The following is a 17,111-nucleotide window of genomic DNA, read 5'->3' as shown; positions in this document are numbered from 1 at the left end:
ACGATGTAAGATATATATACGGATATACTCTTTACGTGATGAGATACAGCGCGGCGAACGCTGTGCCGCGATCGACCAGGGCCTCTAATCTATGCGCTTGGTGAGAAAGTCAACAAGTGATTCTACCGCCGTGATTAACCGACGCCAAGGTCAAGCATTGCGCCGGCCAATCACGGCCGTCGGATACCTCGCCGACCTTTTCTACACCACGGCCGGTCTAGAGCGGAGACCGGCCGTGTCTACACACACACACGCGTCCAGATTAGGGCCCCAGATAAGGTATCATTGGCGCGCGTCCGAGCGGTCACAGCCGACAGCGCCTTTGCCGGCTAAAAGGCGCAACTGTGTCGGGGAAAAAAATATGAACAAAAAAATAGCTTGTTGCCATGGCGCCCGAGCGCTTGCGCTCTGATAGAAAACCGATACAAAAACGCGTCCAAATTGTGTTTTTTTTTTGTTTTTTTTGAAGGGCCGTAATAAATATTGTTTGCGCCTTACCTTTCCGCAAAGTGCACTGATTTGGCGGCTTTCGATGATGAACGGAAAGTTTCTAAGTAATGCCGTACGTTTTGAGTTAGCAATATAGAAGTTAATTTCACAAAAGTAATTTATAAATAAATACACCGAACGCCATTAATTTTCCTAAATGTGCTTTTGGCCCGTGTTCTGTGAAACACCCTGCAAGTCTTACAGTTATTAGTACCTCCCTCCACTTCCTCTCTGCTTTGCGGCGATTGGGTACGCTGTAGAAAAAGATCACCGATCTCTGCCGCAGAGAGTGCCACGATATTCAAGAACAGAAGAAAACACAAGAAGCGCGTTGTGATGTCCTCTCTTGTCCTTGTCTACCTGGCTCCCCGTGTACCAACTAGCATATTTGTTTCCTACTGTCACAGCTTTATTGTTTTCCAACAGTAGCAACTGCCTCTCTGGGACGCGTGATGGTTGAAGCATCTCCGGAGAAAATACCACTTACAAATACATTCATCGTCGAATGTAAATCTGCCTTTCGAAAGCTGAAACAAACAGACCGTTAAACGCCCGTTAAACTTTCAAGAGGATTGTTCAGCCACGGAAAGTTTGGCGGGCACGGACGCGAGCAAGTTTTGATGAACAGGAAGTGGCCGAGTGGGGTGGAAGGGTACGAACCACTGATTTCTATTGTAGTAGGCTTGATCGCGGACCGCTGCCTCGGCAGCTGGGGCGGAGTGTCGCCACCGGCGGCCATTGATTGACACCAGCCAATGCATGGCACTCTATGGGAAGAACGAGAAAAAGGGCCGTTTCCCCCGTTTCTAAGCTGTTGTCGGCACTGAAACCTTATGGCTGCTTTTCGATAAGCCCGTCAAATAGCTTGCGTACAAACATTAAAACTGACAGCCCTCGCAGTTCTTATAAATAAATATTTGGTGGTCGAGAGTGACTCCGCTGGGTGAAAAATGTAGTGCAGCTCAATGAGGCAAGGTTTACCTCGAACTACCGCGGGGTCGGTGACGGTTTCGTTAAGTTGGGTTTAGCAGACGACAAGCTCGAGGGCTTTGCTACGCGGACTTCGCTCACTCCCGGAAAGCCGGTCTCGAGATGGAACTTCTTTGTCATTCATCAACTGCTGGGCTTCCCCAAGGACGGTCTCATTGACGGCAAGTTCCTTTGTTTACTCCACTACGAGAGCAAGCTTGCCAGCTCTCGTAGTGCTCTGGTGCTCCGGTACGTTTGACTCTTTTTAATCGGCGTTCGAACGTTTGGCAAATACCGATTCGATCTGCGAAGACCCCACATAAGCATCGCACAACACAATGAAATACTCGCCCCCGAGCACAGCGTACATGCTTCAATATTCTTGCTTTTGCGCGTTTCTCCCATAGACTTCCGTGTATTGCCTGGTGTCAAGCAATGACCGCCGGTGGTGACATCGACGGGCTCCCGATCCGCGATCCAGCCCACTACAATAGAGATCAGTGCCTTCGAGATCAGTGCCTTCCACAACGAGATCAGTGCCTCCAACAGAGATCAGTGCCTTCCAACCCGACACTTCGTCGGGTTGGAACAGGGTGCCCTATCGTCCTGCTTTTCGCATTGACGCTGGTTGTAACTGCTCAGAGGCACCGGATTCCTCGTGAACTCGAGGTCCTGGGACACAGTAACCAGGTGGACGTCTTCCTTCTGCAGTAGCCATTTCACGAAGGCCATGTAGCCCTTTTGGCACTTGGGATCCTTCAGCCACTCTTCACTCAGGAAAAGTTTGAACGGTGCCCTGTTCGTGTTGTAGTGCTGCTCATATTGTGAGACCTGTATCGGGTGCAATAATTGGAATTCACTGGGTCGTTGTTGTTTCCGGGAGTTGTTGGCACTAGAGCCACAATATATAGACTGAGAGTAGCGACGCTCCTTTCTCCGATTTTCTTCTGGGCGCCGCCATTTTTTGTGCTCAGTGCAGAGCGGGTCCAGATGGCAATTGTTTCTATTTAGCAATGTAATTTCCCCTGCTCTAGATATGGTCTTGGAAAGCAAAGCCGATATCGTTTTCCTTTCTAGCGAACTGTTTTTTAACATTTTCTAGAAAACAAAAAAGGTTCTCTACGATTTCATACAAAGTTTCAGGTAACTTGCAACCACGATTTTAAGCAGCCAGATGGCTCCGAGTGTCGTTACTTTGGAGCGTAACATACTAATGGCGAATTTGGGTGGTCAATCGCCGGCGAGACCGAGCCGGCGGCACCGGGAACCAGAAACACGCCGGCGGTACACCACGTGACCCTCGGCACCCAAACATGAACGCCAGACGGTGGCCGTATTGGGCAGGAGATCGAACTATAGGGGGCGCTCTGGCCCGTTTGTTTTCCCCACGCTCGGTGTTTACTCAACACAAGGCCTGTGCACATGCCGACAGGCCTTATGGGCATGTCCTTGTCATCTTCTGCAATAGAGCGCGGGGCACAGTTTAATGTAAAAAATACTAACAATCGACGAAGCGACGTTAAGTGCCGGATCTATCCTCAGAGAATGCGAGCTTGACCCACTTCGGCTTTTGTGCGGAGCTGGGACCGTGCATGCGGCATTGTTCATGCAAGCCGCAGTGGAAACAAAAGAGCCCCTCCTCCCCCTCACCGGAGAACATGGACTCCAGCCGAACGCTGACGCCGCGTTCGGTTATGTCGGCCGAGCGATGAGTCAATGTATTTGTTGTCCCCATCCGTGTAGTTGAGAAGTTCACCGCTTGGGGCGTCACGGTCTGTCCTCCTCCCCAATACTTTGCCGCTTGCCCGCAAGACAGACACCGCTAGCGAGAGGCTGTCGCCACCGTCACCCATGTCCCAACGGCTTGGATTGACCCAAGTATTGGCTGCTGAAGCGACTCCAAATCAGTATCGGTCTTTCGCGAATCTTTTCTCACTGATCTCTTCTCCAATATTGGAGGTGGTGACACCGAATACAGTCTGGCGCCCGCTCGCCCGGCCGTTCAGAGCTCGGGCGGAAAAAGCGCCAGAAAGTTGCCGTTGCTTGCCGGAGAACCACCACCCGAACAATGCGTGCCGGCCGGAAACTGACCAGGCGAACGCTATTGCCAGTTTTCCGGCACAATAAGTTGCCGTCGATTGACCACCTGAATTCGCCCTTAGCGGCTCCAATTGGCAGTTAATCAAATATTGGCTCTGTCAAGGATCTGTATGTCACGCCTGAGTTTCAATGGACGCACTTCTTTGTAATGAGTGAGATCGGAAAGTCTTATAACAAAATAACGTAATTGATGCTGCTGTACATTTGTGCGCAGCTCTTAAGTAGTCTTCGAAGAAGCCAGCGAAGTAACAGGAAAATGTGGGCTCGGACCATGCGCGCGCGTCATGCCGGCAGCAGTGAGTATATACGGCGAGCAAGTGCTCCAAAATGCGTCTTCGGGGTTCCGGATTGCAAGGAGGGGCACGCCAATCAAAGGGCAACGTAGAGAACGCCCAGAGATCGAACGCTCGACGACGAGGCAGTCAAGCGCACACCGTGATTGGTTGAGGTCGGGGGCAAACAAAAGCACGTGGGTGTGTTTGGGGGAGGGGCAAACAATCGTATGAGGTGCGCGAGGAGCAGACGGACTTGCACGCCGTATATTATTAGTCCTGCCGAGGGTGGGGCGGTTTCAACACCACCTCGAATAATCAAAGCTTGTGGTCTATAGAATTTCGAAGTCATCCTGCAGTGAGATCGAGCGCAGAAACACAGATACAACACTAGCGCTGCGTCAGAGTTCGGCTAGGCCCTCGTGTCTAATCATCGCGTCGAAAGACGCCCGGCGTCGGGCTCGGGTTCAATCGCTGCGTTGGCGACAGTTCGCGGGCCTCCATTATTGTGAGTAGCGTTGGTCGCTCAAGCGAGCTTAGCGTCTGTCGACGTCCTGTAAGGAGCAGCACAGACGGGTACAGTGCTGTCGAGAATTGCAAGGTGAAGTGGCGGGTTCGAAGATATAGATTGTTATCTCGCAACCGGCCGACGCTCTGTGAGTGCGTGTTTCCTATTGCCGCCAGCGTGACGCGCGATGGTATGCCGTAAAAATACCGGAGTATCTCAACCCCACTGAAAATGAATTAATATAGACATGGGCGCTTCTGCAGTCAAATTTGGCGCTTCACGTATAATTTATAGAATTCTCAGGTTTGGGAAATGTTGAGAGGGGGCGCTTGAACGAAGTGGGCGCTTCCGCGGTGTCTTACAGAGGTCAAAGACCGCACGTTCCTCCGGCATCGCTGGCCACGCTAATGACTGTACCACGCTGCAAGCATAGCCATAGCATAAATCCTTCCAAGAGAAGTAAGCTGTTAAAGTGTCCTTGCTTCTGTCATTATTCTTAAAATATTAACACAATGTCGGTCGCCTCCGGCGACTGGCATCTTTTAGTCCTAAAAATGTGAGATATTATGCGCACTTCAAATCGAAAGAATAAAACGCGGAGGACAGGCACAGGACAACCACTTTTTTGATTTAGAAACAACGCTCATTTTTTGGGAAAATTGCACTCTGAACGAGATCCAAACTAAGATAGGCTGATAAATGAAAGAACCTGAATAGTTGTCCTGTGCTTGTCTTCCGCGTTTTATTCTTTCTATTCTAAGTATTCATGTTCAACTCGCTTGCTTTTACCAATTATGCGGACCTAACGCAATAAATACGGCTTTCTACAAGGGGGGCGTGTTCGAAACCTCGTCCGAAGAAAGTGTAATATCAGGACGTCAAACCCATATTAGAACTAATACCCATTCGCGTTTGTTCAATAACATGTTCAGAAAACATGTTCTCTTCGGTTCGATTTTTGCCTCTGGCTCTTTCGGCTCGAGAGAGGATCACTACCGCGATACGCCTGTCAAAGACCTCACTGAGGTTAGCAGTTAAACTTAACTAGCCCAATTGCCCGTCCACAGCGGTAACTCCTGCAGGCCCGGTTTTAAGGCAGACAAACTCTCCGTCGTCTACACCTTCGTAAGTACGACCATTTGAGTCTAAATTTGGCGGCCGGTGACGTCTCGCTCAACCGCAACGAGAGCTTCCGCAAGGAGATACATCCAGCGTACCTGCGAGTGAATCCACCGATATGATAACTGCAGAAAGGTCTTTCAGTTGTCATCGCCTCTAGCGTGAAGTTCCCACCGTGCATTACACATGGGCGTCTGTAAGCTTCGAGACCGCACGAGCAGTCAACACACGACGGAAAGCAACGAATGTGTTCTGAAGGCATCCAGAATAGACGCCCTGTGCTTCTTGGCCCGTCGGTGACCATAAAGGTTTACTATTTGGTCGCCATATATAGTCACCTACAACCTAACGCCGCTGACACACTGTTAATACATTATATAACAGACCGCCTGCAGACAGTCTGATGCGTGTTTTCTGCTTCAATGATGGTCGTGTCACGTTGGCCATAGAAAAGCACTATGCATACACGTTTGAAGCAAACGTGTTTGTGAAGCTAACATACTCGCGCCTCCGCAGCCCATCAGATCGCGACAATATTATTCGACCACGACGCCGAAGAACGAATCACAAAGAAAGAAGTGTGAAGGTTTCTTAAGTTGTCGGTGTCTATCGAAAGACGGGGCTCAAGGAGGAACATTATTTTAGGTAATGGAGTGTTTCGATGGCGGTGGTCGGCTGCGGCTCGCACGCGTCTCCGATGGGACAGGGAACCTCGCGGTCTTGCCCGTCAACGACTTCGCTTTTACTTACTTCTTCAGTTGGCTGCCACGCTTCATTTGAAGCACAAATATCTCGTTGACTCGCGGTCGTGTCTGGACGCAAACTTCCGCAACGAAGTCAAACACAGCTGTCTGAACCAGGCTTAAGAAGTCGATCATTATATGCCTGTCGCTCCCTTATTCCTTTTATCACAATCTTCAACACGCATGAGAGCACGCCCGTTCCGGGCGCGCCGTGGGCTCAGGGTCGGCTTTCTAGAGGCAGCTTCTCGGCTAAGACTAGGTGAAAGAAGGCGTTGCCGAAGCTAGCGCACACGCGGAGTGGCGTCTCAAGTCGAGTCTCAAGCGCTCGCACGCCCCAGGCTTGTCTGGTTTTCCTTCACCTAGTCTCAGCTACGACGCTTCGCGACTCCAACTAACTATAGGGGGTACTGTTGCAGTTTCAAAATGGCGGAAGTATTGAGGGTCGAAGATGCGGGCAGAGCCTTGCTGCTGACTAGCATTCTGGATTTTGCGAATGCGACGAAATATTCGCGTTGCTATGAGGAGGCAGACCGTCTACTTCAGGCAGGTCACCTTTTCCTCTGCGGAAAAACGACATCGTCCGAGGACAAGTTAAGTATTTTTGCCTTGTGCCTCGCGACGAGCAGCGTGAGGGGAGACCCCCATGAAATCAACGTGGAGCTTGTTGCGGGAGGTGACAGCTGCAAGTTCAGAGTCGAGAGGGCAATCTGCTCGTGCGTGGCAGGCCCGTCGGAATGCTGCAAGCACACAGTGGCCGCTCTTCTACATTGCAACAGGTATGTACCCACAAACGGGCCTCGTTGTGCGGCGCGAGTACGAGATGGCCTTACGGCATCCCTGATCGTTGCTCGCCGATACTTTTATGGGCGCGGGCGTGCTCGCGGGCACAGGTGTTTTCGCACGCTGACGTCTCTCATTAAAGCACGATAGTCGATTCGGCTTTAAGCGCGCGCGATTAGGACTACCGCGATTTCGGGAAATGGGTGGTACCCTGAACGTTTCTCTGCTGTGGTCAACCGCACCGTGCGTTAACGTGGTCGGGTTTCGCCGTTTCATCAACCGCAGACTTAATTGTGGCTCGATGGAACTAAGAGTCAACATACGCAACAGTACATACATCAAAATTGAGAACAGGCAGGTTGCTTCATCTGTAACAACTTTTGGTTTCGGTTTCATCTTGCAGAACGGGAATTCACCGGCTGGAAGAGCTGAGCTCCACAGATAAGAAGTGTACGTGGAAGAAAACTCCTGGGCAAGCACTTTATGGAGAGCCTTTACAGCTGAAGGCCTTCTGCCACGTTAAGACTCTGCCAGCTCCCCTGGAACTTGCACCTGAAGAGGAGGCAGACACCCTGAAGCAGCTGATGGGGGCTTGCTTCAATTCTGCACTTGCTAAGCACAGGTATTTACGAACTGCTCTTCTGAAGTGTCTTTGGTTCAGCTTTCATAATAAATTTTGTCTTCTCGCAGACTTAAATTTTAATTTTTTTATGCAATCACTCCATGAAATAAAGCGCTGGCACAGTATAAAAACTTATGTGTTTGCAGTTCTGCGAACAGCTACCATCAGCAGCAGGACGAAGGAGGGCGCGCGCTTTTTGAGTGTGGCCCCCCGGACTGAGGCATTCGACCACTGGCTCCCGACTGTAACGGCCATAGGGTCATTCTTGTTCCTCAGTGTCGGAACAGCCATTACCTATGGCTGTTCTGACATAACAATTGCCGACAAGGGAAACTCACGACCCACCAGACACCCTGCCTCGACAACGAATGCCCACCAGCGCAACGCCATGGACATGCCTGAGTTTGGTCGCATTCCAGAGTTCGACGGCAGCTCCAGCTCATGGAAATCCTGGTACAGGCGGCTCCAGTTTTTTTTTTTCTCGAGGCTAACGATGTAAAGGACGCATGAAGAAATGTGCGCACCTGCTGACACTGTGCGGGGTGGAGACCTACGACGTGGTCTGCGTGCTCGTACAACCCAAGCAGCCAAGCCAGGTGACCTTCGACGAGATCGTCCAATTTCTGAAGGCTCACTTTGACCCGACCCCTTCCGAAGTCTTCAGCAGAGCACGCTTACAACGTCGCGACCAGGAGGTCGGCGAGACGGTCAGTGCTTACAAGACAGCCCTGAAGAAGCTCGCTGCAGACTGTAACTTTGGTACCAGCGCAGATCAAGCGACAAACCCGACTGTCCTTCTCCTGGAAGTGATGCTGCGGGATAGCTTCGTGTGTGGCCTGCGGAGCGAGCAAGTGCAGCAGCACCTCTTCGCTGAAAAAGACTTACCCTTTCAGAAGGCCTTCGACTTCGCCCTGAGAGCAGAGAATGCCGTAGAGGATAAAAAAAACGCACCTCCACGTGGCGACTGCTGTTGATTGGGGCAAAGCTCTGCTGGTGCTTGTCTGGGTAGACGCTGAGCCACAGCATGCCGAGCTTTTCGTTCGTTTTCATCCATGTCACGCTGCGGTCAAATGCTCAAATGCGTATGTAACCACGTTCCATACTACACATTCTCTTTCTGACATGGATGAAAACGAACGAAAGGCTCGGCATGCTGCGGCTCACCGTCTACGCAGACAAGGACCACCAGAGCTTCGCCCCAATCAACATCATTCACCACGTGGAGATGCGGCTTTTTTCTTTTCCCTACACAAGCACGTGCTCGTGAGCCCGTGAGCTCACCAGCAGGAACACGTGCACCAGACAGCGGACGGACGTACGGACATGGCTAGCCCCTAAGGAGCTTCGCCCCTGAAAAAGGTGAAGTCGGAATTCAAAGACGTGCACAAGGCAAGTGCAACTAGCTGCCAGACACGGAACGAAGATCGGCCCAGAAACCGTCTAAAAGCTCGGAACGCTCAACGCTGCTGGCGGTGCGACGCACAGCACAGCCCGGATACTTGTAGATTTACGACAGCCTCCTGCAACTACTGCAAGAAAATTGGGCACATTGAAAAAGCGTGCATCAAAAAACGAAAAGACACAGACAGCTCGCACAAGAACCACAGCATAGAGCAACCACACACCTTGCTGCAGACAACTGCACCAGACGTCAGTCACCAACGCTCAGTGGACACGTCGACACTGTACGAGCTCAACTCGGTGCCAACTGCTACAGCGCGCCGAAGTTCACACTGAAAGTGTCGGTTGACAACAAGCGCCTCACCTTCGAAGTCGACTCAGGAGCAGCCTGCACGCTCATCAGTGAAGCAACATTCGTCTCCACATGGACTAACGACCCGCCACGGCTGGAAACCAGCAAAGTCTCCTGCGCACGTGGTACGGCCAGTCGCTTCGAGTATTGGGTACCACAGACGTGCAGGTAACACACAAAAGCAAGACCTGCAAATTGCCACTCTTGGTTGTCAGAGGAGCCGAGAGTAACCTTCTAGGGTGGAACTGGTTTTCACACCTCGGGATAGACATCGCTGGAATCAATGATGTGTCGGACGGCAAATTTGTCTCCAAGCTGCGAGACAAGTACCAGTCTGTGTTCGGCGAAGACATCACAGGACATGTCGGTCCTGCAGTACAACTTGATCAGCTCGAGGGCACAGCACCGAAGTTCTTGAAAGCATGGTCGGTCCCCTTTGCTTTGCGATCAGCTGTAGAAGCTGAACTGGATCGACTGCAAGACCAGGGCATAATAGAGCCAACTCTGCACTCAAACTGGGCAACGCCCCTGGTATTGGTATGTAAGAAGAACCGCACGCTACGCATCTGTGGCGATTACAGCTGCACAGTGAACTTAGCAGCTAAAAGGGCAGCTTACCCACTGCCGACATCAAACAAAGCCATCAGCAACTTGACAGGAAGCAAGGTATTCAGCACCCTCGATCTGACCCAGGCTTATCAACAGCTCTGCATAACTCCTGAGACAGCAGAGGTCCTGAACCTCAACACGCTGAAAGGACTTTACAAGGTCAAACGGCTTCCATTTGGGATTTCGGCGGCGCCAGCCATATCCCATCGCTTCATGGAGTCGATGTTGACTGGTCTCCCAAGTGTATGCACATACCTGGATGATGTGATCGTCGGTGGAAGGGATGCCACAGAGGATGCCACGGGACTGGAAGCTGTTCTGAAACAACTGGAGAAGTTCAATCTACGCCTTGCAAAAGACAAATGCTGCTTCAAGGTTCGGGAGGTCTTCTTTCTGGGACACCGAATTGACGAATCGGGCGTCCACACTACAGAGGAGAAGGTTCGAGCCATTGTGGATGCTCCAGCGCCGACTTGTAAACAGGCCTTACAGGCATTTCTCAAAATGCTTGCATTCTACGACAGATTCCTGAAAGACAGGGCAGCTATCGCCAGCTGTCTTTATGAACTCCTTCAGAAGAACACTGTGTGGAGATGGAAAGACAGGCACCAGGAAGCATTTGAACAACTGAAGAGCTTGCTCATCAAGCAGACAGTACTGGCGCACTACGACGAAAGGAAAGAACTTTTTGTGTCCTGCGACGCTTCACCTTACGGCGTCGGAGCAATCCTTTCTCAACGTGACGACCAGGGGCAAGAGGCATTGATCGCTTTCGCTCCACGTACCCTTGGACCAGCAGAACGGAACTACGCCCAACTGGACAGAGAGGGCCTCACAGTGGTGTTTGGAGCCCACAAATTCCACAAGTATATTGTGGGAAGGAAAGTGACATTCATCACTGACCATCAACCTTTGCTGGGCATTCTGGGCCCAAAAAAACCGACGGCTCAAGTCCTGTCTCCACGGATGACCAGATGGTGCATGAAACTGTCTTCATATGACTACGACATTGTCTACCGGCAGGGCAAGAACCACCAAAACACTGATGCATTGAGCCGTCTGCCACTACCAGACAGTGAGGATGAGCCATAGCCACCTGGTGACATACTAATGTTTGAAGCCTTATCAACACAACCATTCACAGCCACGGAGATAGCTTGTCTGATGCAGCACGACAGCACTTTGTGTGAACTGTAGACTGCCATACAGAACGGCACAGTGGACAGACTCAAAGGTGACAGGTTCACGCCATACAAGCAGAGAGCTGCAGCACTGGCACTTCTCCAAGAGTGCCTTACCTGGGGCTCTCGGATCATCATCCCCACGACAGCACGTCCTCATGTCCTAGCGCTTAAGCACGCAGGTCACAGGGGCATGGTGGCAATGAAGAAGTGTGCACGGAGCTACGTCTGGTGGCCGGGGCTTGACAGCGAGATTGAGGGGACGGTACAGAACTGCCGTGTATGCCAAACGACACAGAAGAACCCACCAAAGGCTCCGATCCCTGTCTATGAACGTTCAGAGACACCCTAGCACACGCTTTATCTAGATTTCGCAGGGCCAGTGCACGGACAGACCTACCTTGTTGTAGTTGACGCGAGCACAAAGTGAGTGGAGGTACGTCACATGCCTCGAGCAACATCGGTTGCTGTTATTAATGCGCTACGGAACCTTTTTGGTACGTTTGGTATTCCGCGGAAAGTTGTCTCTGACAATGGAAGCGCATTCGTCTCCAACAAGATTAAGAAGTTCTACGCTTTAAATGGTGTGCAAGCCGTAACTGCTGCAGCATATCACCCTGCAACTAATGGACAGGCAGAACGATATGTCGCTGAACTCAAGAGGGCACTTCTAAAAGATACAAGCGGAAGCATACTTGCTCGCTTCCTCTTTCGACAGCACTCCACGGCCCGCAGTGCTACGGGAGTGACACCAGCGAAAGCGATGTTTGGCAAAGAGCTACCCTGCCCCCTTGACCTACTTCAGCCGAAGACAGCAGCGGAGGCCAAGGAAAGTCAAGATCCACTGGGTCCAGCTCGCCGCTTCGCCAGAGGGGAGAGAGTACTGGTTCGCCGGTTCCCAACTAAGCCAGACTGGGTTCGAGGCAAGATCTTGCGATGGGCAGGTCCACGTTCTTGGCTCATTGAATGCGCCGGTGGCAAGGTACGTCGCCACTTGGACCAAATTCGGAAAACGACACAAGCAGAAGAGACCTCGACGCAACCGGCAGAGTGGAGTGTGACAGATGACCTGGGTGAGCCAAATGCTACCCAACAACTGCCAGCAACCAAAACATCCCAAGTGTCCGGAAGTCAACTGCGGTCTCCACGGGCCAGACGTCTTCCAGACCGTTTTAAGGACTTCATCGTATGGGGGAAGAATTAACATGTTCGCAGTTCTTCTGCAAACAGCTATCATCAGCAGCAGGACGAAGAAGGGCGCGCGCTTTCCGAGTGTGGCCCCCCGGACTGAGGCATTCGATCCCTGGCTCCCCACTGTAACGGCCATAGGGCCGGTCTTGCTCCTTTTTCTTGTATATATTAAACATCAGTAAGCCAACTATGGCTGTTCCGACATAACAAAAGCCTAATAAGCAATTAATCAAAAGAAATGGGGCGACACTGATTGTGCGGTGTCAGTGGCAGCGCACAATCAGTTTTTCATCGCCGTGGTGTCGTCCCATTAGTCCTAATCTTTATTTGTGGCACTATGCCAACAATAAAGATTAGGATAATGGGGCAACAATGATTGGAATTATAACTAGTGACTGCAGCCACATCGAATGTTTATTTTATTAGTCGGTGCACAGCTGTCTGCTTTAGCTGTATGTTGGCCGCCTATCCTTTCAAAAAGCCTTTGACACACAACCAGCCCAGAGTTCTCTCGGCTCATTAAATTCTTTCTCGAGACATGGGAGCATTTTGTTTGAGAAATGTAATTCAACTTTGCTTATGAGAATTCTACTCGAATGGCTTCAAAGTATCATCTGTACAAAGACATAGGTTAATTTTTGTTTATGGATTTTTACTTTCTTTTTTAGGAGGCGGCGGCGGGCAGAACAGTCATGCAGGTGAGCCAGGGACATGCTTATATGGCCCCAAGGCGTAATTCGAACTTGGCAAGACCATTAAATAGGCAATACACGATTCAATAATAAGTTAGTACGTTGGATCGTGTGCAATGGTTGGTGTTTTACTCTCAAGCATTGTGTAGACAAAACAAAACAGTATGAGGGCCACATAGGGCAAGCATGCATTTATTAGTAGCATTTGATCTCCATATGATCTTTGTCTTGCATAGTAAATGAAAAAAAAAGGAAGTATGTGGTATAATTAGGGTGACCACCTTCCTGCTAGCGAAATGCGGGACACGCAGTGCAGGGCGGGGGTTAGAGGAAGTTTATCAACACGCACACCATGAACCGAGGCTGTTAACAGATTGAATATCCTGTGCTGTTTATACACCTACAAATTGTATAGCAGCAATTAAGTTAAAATAATTTTCACTCCCAGTGACATATTTTTTAATTCTAAATATGTTATTAAATGTGTCGAAGCTGAAAACATAAAAATCTGTTGCAGCAGAACTCAATGCATCAAATGGAAATAAGAAACCGTAAATCTTTTTCGAGTTATTGTTCCCTGTCAACGCTTACTTTTATCAACATGGCCCTACATAAATTTTTAAGATTATTTTTTTTTCAGCCTTTGTGAGTTGCACGCTTTTTGCTTTGTGTGACTGGCTTCACTGAAGAAAAAAAAAGATGCCACAGCAACCCTCTCAAATTGAAGCAGCGATTTGAAAATAATTACAATAATTTGTATCTAAACTTTTTGACGAACAATTTTTTCTTACAATATTTTACTACCAAAGGGAGAGGCACAACGGCGCATGTGCGTCGGATCTGCTGGAAGAAGGACGGTTGCTTCCTGCAATTCTTGTGTAGAAAATGGTGTACCATTGCGATTCGCACGATTACCAGCGACCTCAGCGCTTTTCCGTGCCACGTTGTTCGGCAGCACCATGAGTTGCAGAGTGAATTTTACAACAGTGTGAAATGCGGGACATTTTGAAGATTCGAGAATTTCTCGCGGGACGTGCGACACGAGCCCTCGATGCGGGACAGTCCCGCGAGTCACGGGACGGGTGGTCACCCTAGGTATAATTGGTGAGCATCAGTTTGATTTGGGCCGCAGGCATAGTATTGTTTGTGTGTGTGTGCTATTCCAGTGTTGGACGAGAGGTTCTGCCAGGTTGTAGAAAGCTGCGAGGGCAGTGTTCTCCTGAAGAGGCTTGCTGCAATCCCTGCCTCTCCTCCAGAAGGCTGTGCCAACTTATACAACAAGGAAGTAGTTGTTTCTATGGAAACAGCTGCCACCTTGCTGCGCGACACGAAAGACAACAAGGCAGCCTGGATGATGCAACGCCGCTGCCGGATTACAGGCAAGTGGCGTGTGTGCAGAGCAAATCTTTATTCACACTACAAGACAGATGTTAAATGTTTCCGAGATGTCCAGAGGCTTGCTAAACTGTATTAGTGAGCATTGAAAATGTTTTGAAAATATGTGTCATTGGTTTTGATTTAACATTAATCAAAAGCGGTGTTTCGCATATTGCTCGCCTTAGTGTGTGCCTTAAAGGTGCACCAAAGACGGTTCTGAGATCATCTGTCCTTAATGGTAACTCATTCGATGGGCTCTGTGCATCCTAAATATCAAAAAATTATGCTCGTGGAACGCGCGTTTCCCTACTAAAAATGTGATTTGCAATCGGGATGCGCCCCTTTTTGCACCGGACTTTCCGCACAAAAAGAGCGGGGCATAATCCAGCCGAGCGGATGGCGGCGTGGCGACACTGCTCGTCAGTCAACCTAAGCTGTCGCTCCCATAGCAGACGGCGTGGCGTCGTCTGCTATCGGAATGGCAGCTTAAGGTTCGCTGACGAGCAGTGTCGTCATCCCACCGCCCGCTCGGCTGGATTATGCTCCGCCCTTTTTGTGCGGAAAGTCCGGCTCAAAAAAGGGCGCATCCCGATTGTAAATCACAGTTTTACTAGTAGAATGAGTATTGCACAAGCATAATTTTTAGATATTTAGGATGCTTACAGCCTGTTGAATGAGTTACCACCAAGAACAGACAATCTCAGAAACGTCTTTGGTGCAACTTTAAGGTTGTGTCTTTTATCAACACTCTGCAGTTTGATAAAAAAAGAACACTTCCAATGTTGACTTTCCGGTAGAATCGCAAAATGGCTTCAAGTCACAATCCTTATGCAACCTCATACACATGAAGGTGCTGAATGTGACACAGCTTTAATGGTGATATAGCTGTGGCCAGTGAGCATGGTTATAAAAATCTATGGAGATATGCCAGAGCTCGTACTTGGGTTCAAACCGTCATTTCGGCTCCTGAAATTTGTCCATGACAAACGGGAACCTCACAATCGGGAATACTGAAATAGAAAAGCATAAACACCTGAGTTGCACATTTGCGTTCTAGACTTTCTCCAAGTTTTATTATTAGGGAACATAATTATCTCGCTCGGAACACAAATTCAAAGGGAACTTGGACGAATAACATATCAACATTTCGAGACCTCTGGACCATAAAATGGGAACAGATGCAGAACCTTCCCTCTAGGTTTCTTTATTGCATGTTTTCCCCTAGTGTCATTACTGTTCTTATTTTATGCTAAATCAAGCCAGAATAGAAGTGTGTTCAGTTAGTTTGTTCCCAACAAAAACAATTCCGTTGAAATATTTTGTCGAGTTATCAAATAAACTGAATGGAAGTATATCCAGGGAGCGAAGATTTAACATATAGAGCAAGGGAGGCACAAGCACCTTTTCCAAAGAGAAGGAAACATTGAATTTGGGGAATAGTTGTTGCTACTTGAAAGATGTGCTGTGCCATCCCATGTTTTAAGAGTTCTCCGCTACTTCGTTCCTTGATGACTACCAGCATGCCAGTGATTTCATTTAAGGGACATATTTCTTATTTGGTATGGTCTGCCACGAATCATGAATGATGAGCTCATACGCCTGCCCAGTGTTCTTGACTGGTGCTGGTTGTTATCTAACTGCAAGAAAGGCATATTTTTCTTTTTTTGTATGCACTGTGGTTTTTACAATGAAAACATTTGCTGTTGGCTGCACTTTATTGCAGGAACAACGTGCTATCCATTGTACACATACAAGCAGGGCGACTGGGACAAGAAGGTGCGGTCGACAATGCAGCCATCGTTCCGCGGCAACGCTGCGACGGCGTACGGTAAACGGTCAGAGCCCAAGGCACGCCAGAAGTATGAAGCTACAAGACAAGTACAAGTGTTCACTTGTGGCCTAATTGTATCGCCAAGCAACCCCTGGCTTGGCTGCTCTCCTGATGGTGTGCTCTTTGATGGTGGAAGGCCAGCAAAGTTGCTGGAGATCAAGTGCCCTACCAAGAGGCAGACCATGAGCGCAGAAGCTCTCCTTGCAACCTGTGACTTTCTCGAGAAAGATGATGCAGATATTTACACGCTGAAGGTGCGTCATACCCACTATGCCCAGGTGCAGCTGGGAATGGCGCTTTTAGATGTGAGGACATGCGACCTTGTTGTTTATGCGGACTTTGATAGCAGCATAAAAGTTTTAAGTGTAAGTCTTGATGAAGCTTTCCTGTGGTTTCTGCTCACCAAAGTGAAGAATGTGTACTTCGAACGCATACTTCCAGTTCTGTGTTCATGTTAGAAATCCACAGATCAAACGTGATGTCCAGGTATTATGACTTCAAAACTCATTTATTTATTTATAATCAATAAAAAGAATTTCGGGGAATTCTCTACTTTTGATCACATTTTAGTGAGGATATAGGCCCTTCATGGCCATAGTTTCTGGATAGTACTAGAATGCTTAGAGTGCACGGGTTCAGCTACGGCCATGGATGAATAGATGAAGCATTTATTGACGAGGATGGCGCTTAGGCCTGTGGGGGATAAGAAGCCATAAAAAGCCATGGCCATAAAAAGAATTTCAAAAACCTGCCTAGTGCCTCTAGACGCACGGCTTCACAGGGACCCTTGAATGTGGCAAGAACCCCAGCCAGCGCTTTCCTTTAGGAAGAGATGCCTGTCAGATTGGCACCTCTCACTAACTTGCCCCTTCTTT

At 49.3% G+C, this 17,111-nt stretch overlaps 2 pseudogenes; one reads left to right on the top strand and one right to left on the bottom strand.

The window, feature by feature from the left end:
* Positions 1 to 1,033: 1,033 nt before the first annotated feature.
* On the bottom strand, positions 1,034 to 6,385 carry LOC121833561 (annotated as a pseudogene).
* Positions 6,386 to 6,623: 238 nt separating this feature from the next.
* On the top strand, positions 6,624 to 16,731 carry LOC121833499 (annotated as a pseudogene).
* The last annotated feature ends 380 nt before the right edge of the window (positions 16,732 to 17,111 follow it).

The sequence above is a fragment of the Ixodes scapularis genome, unplaced genomic scaffold, assembly GCF_016920785.2.
Source record: "Ixodes scapularis isolate PalLabHiFi unplaced genomic scaffold, ASM1692078v2 PGA_scaffold8__174_contigs__length_109621045, whole genome shotgun sequence".
Classification (NCBI taxonomy): domain Eukaryota; kingdom Metazoa; phylum Arthropoda; class Arachnida; order Ixodida; family Ixodidae; genus Ixodes; species Ixodes scapularis.
Note: the sequence above shows the minus strand (reverse complement) of the source record. Positions and strands in the feature narration are given on the sequence as shown.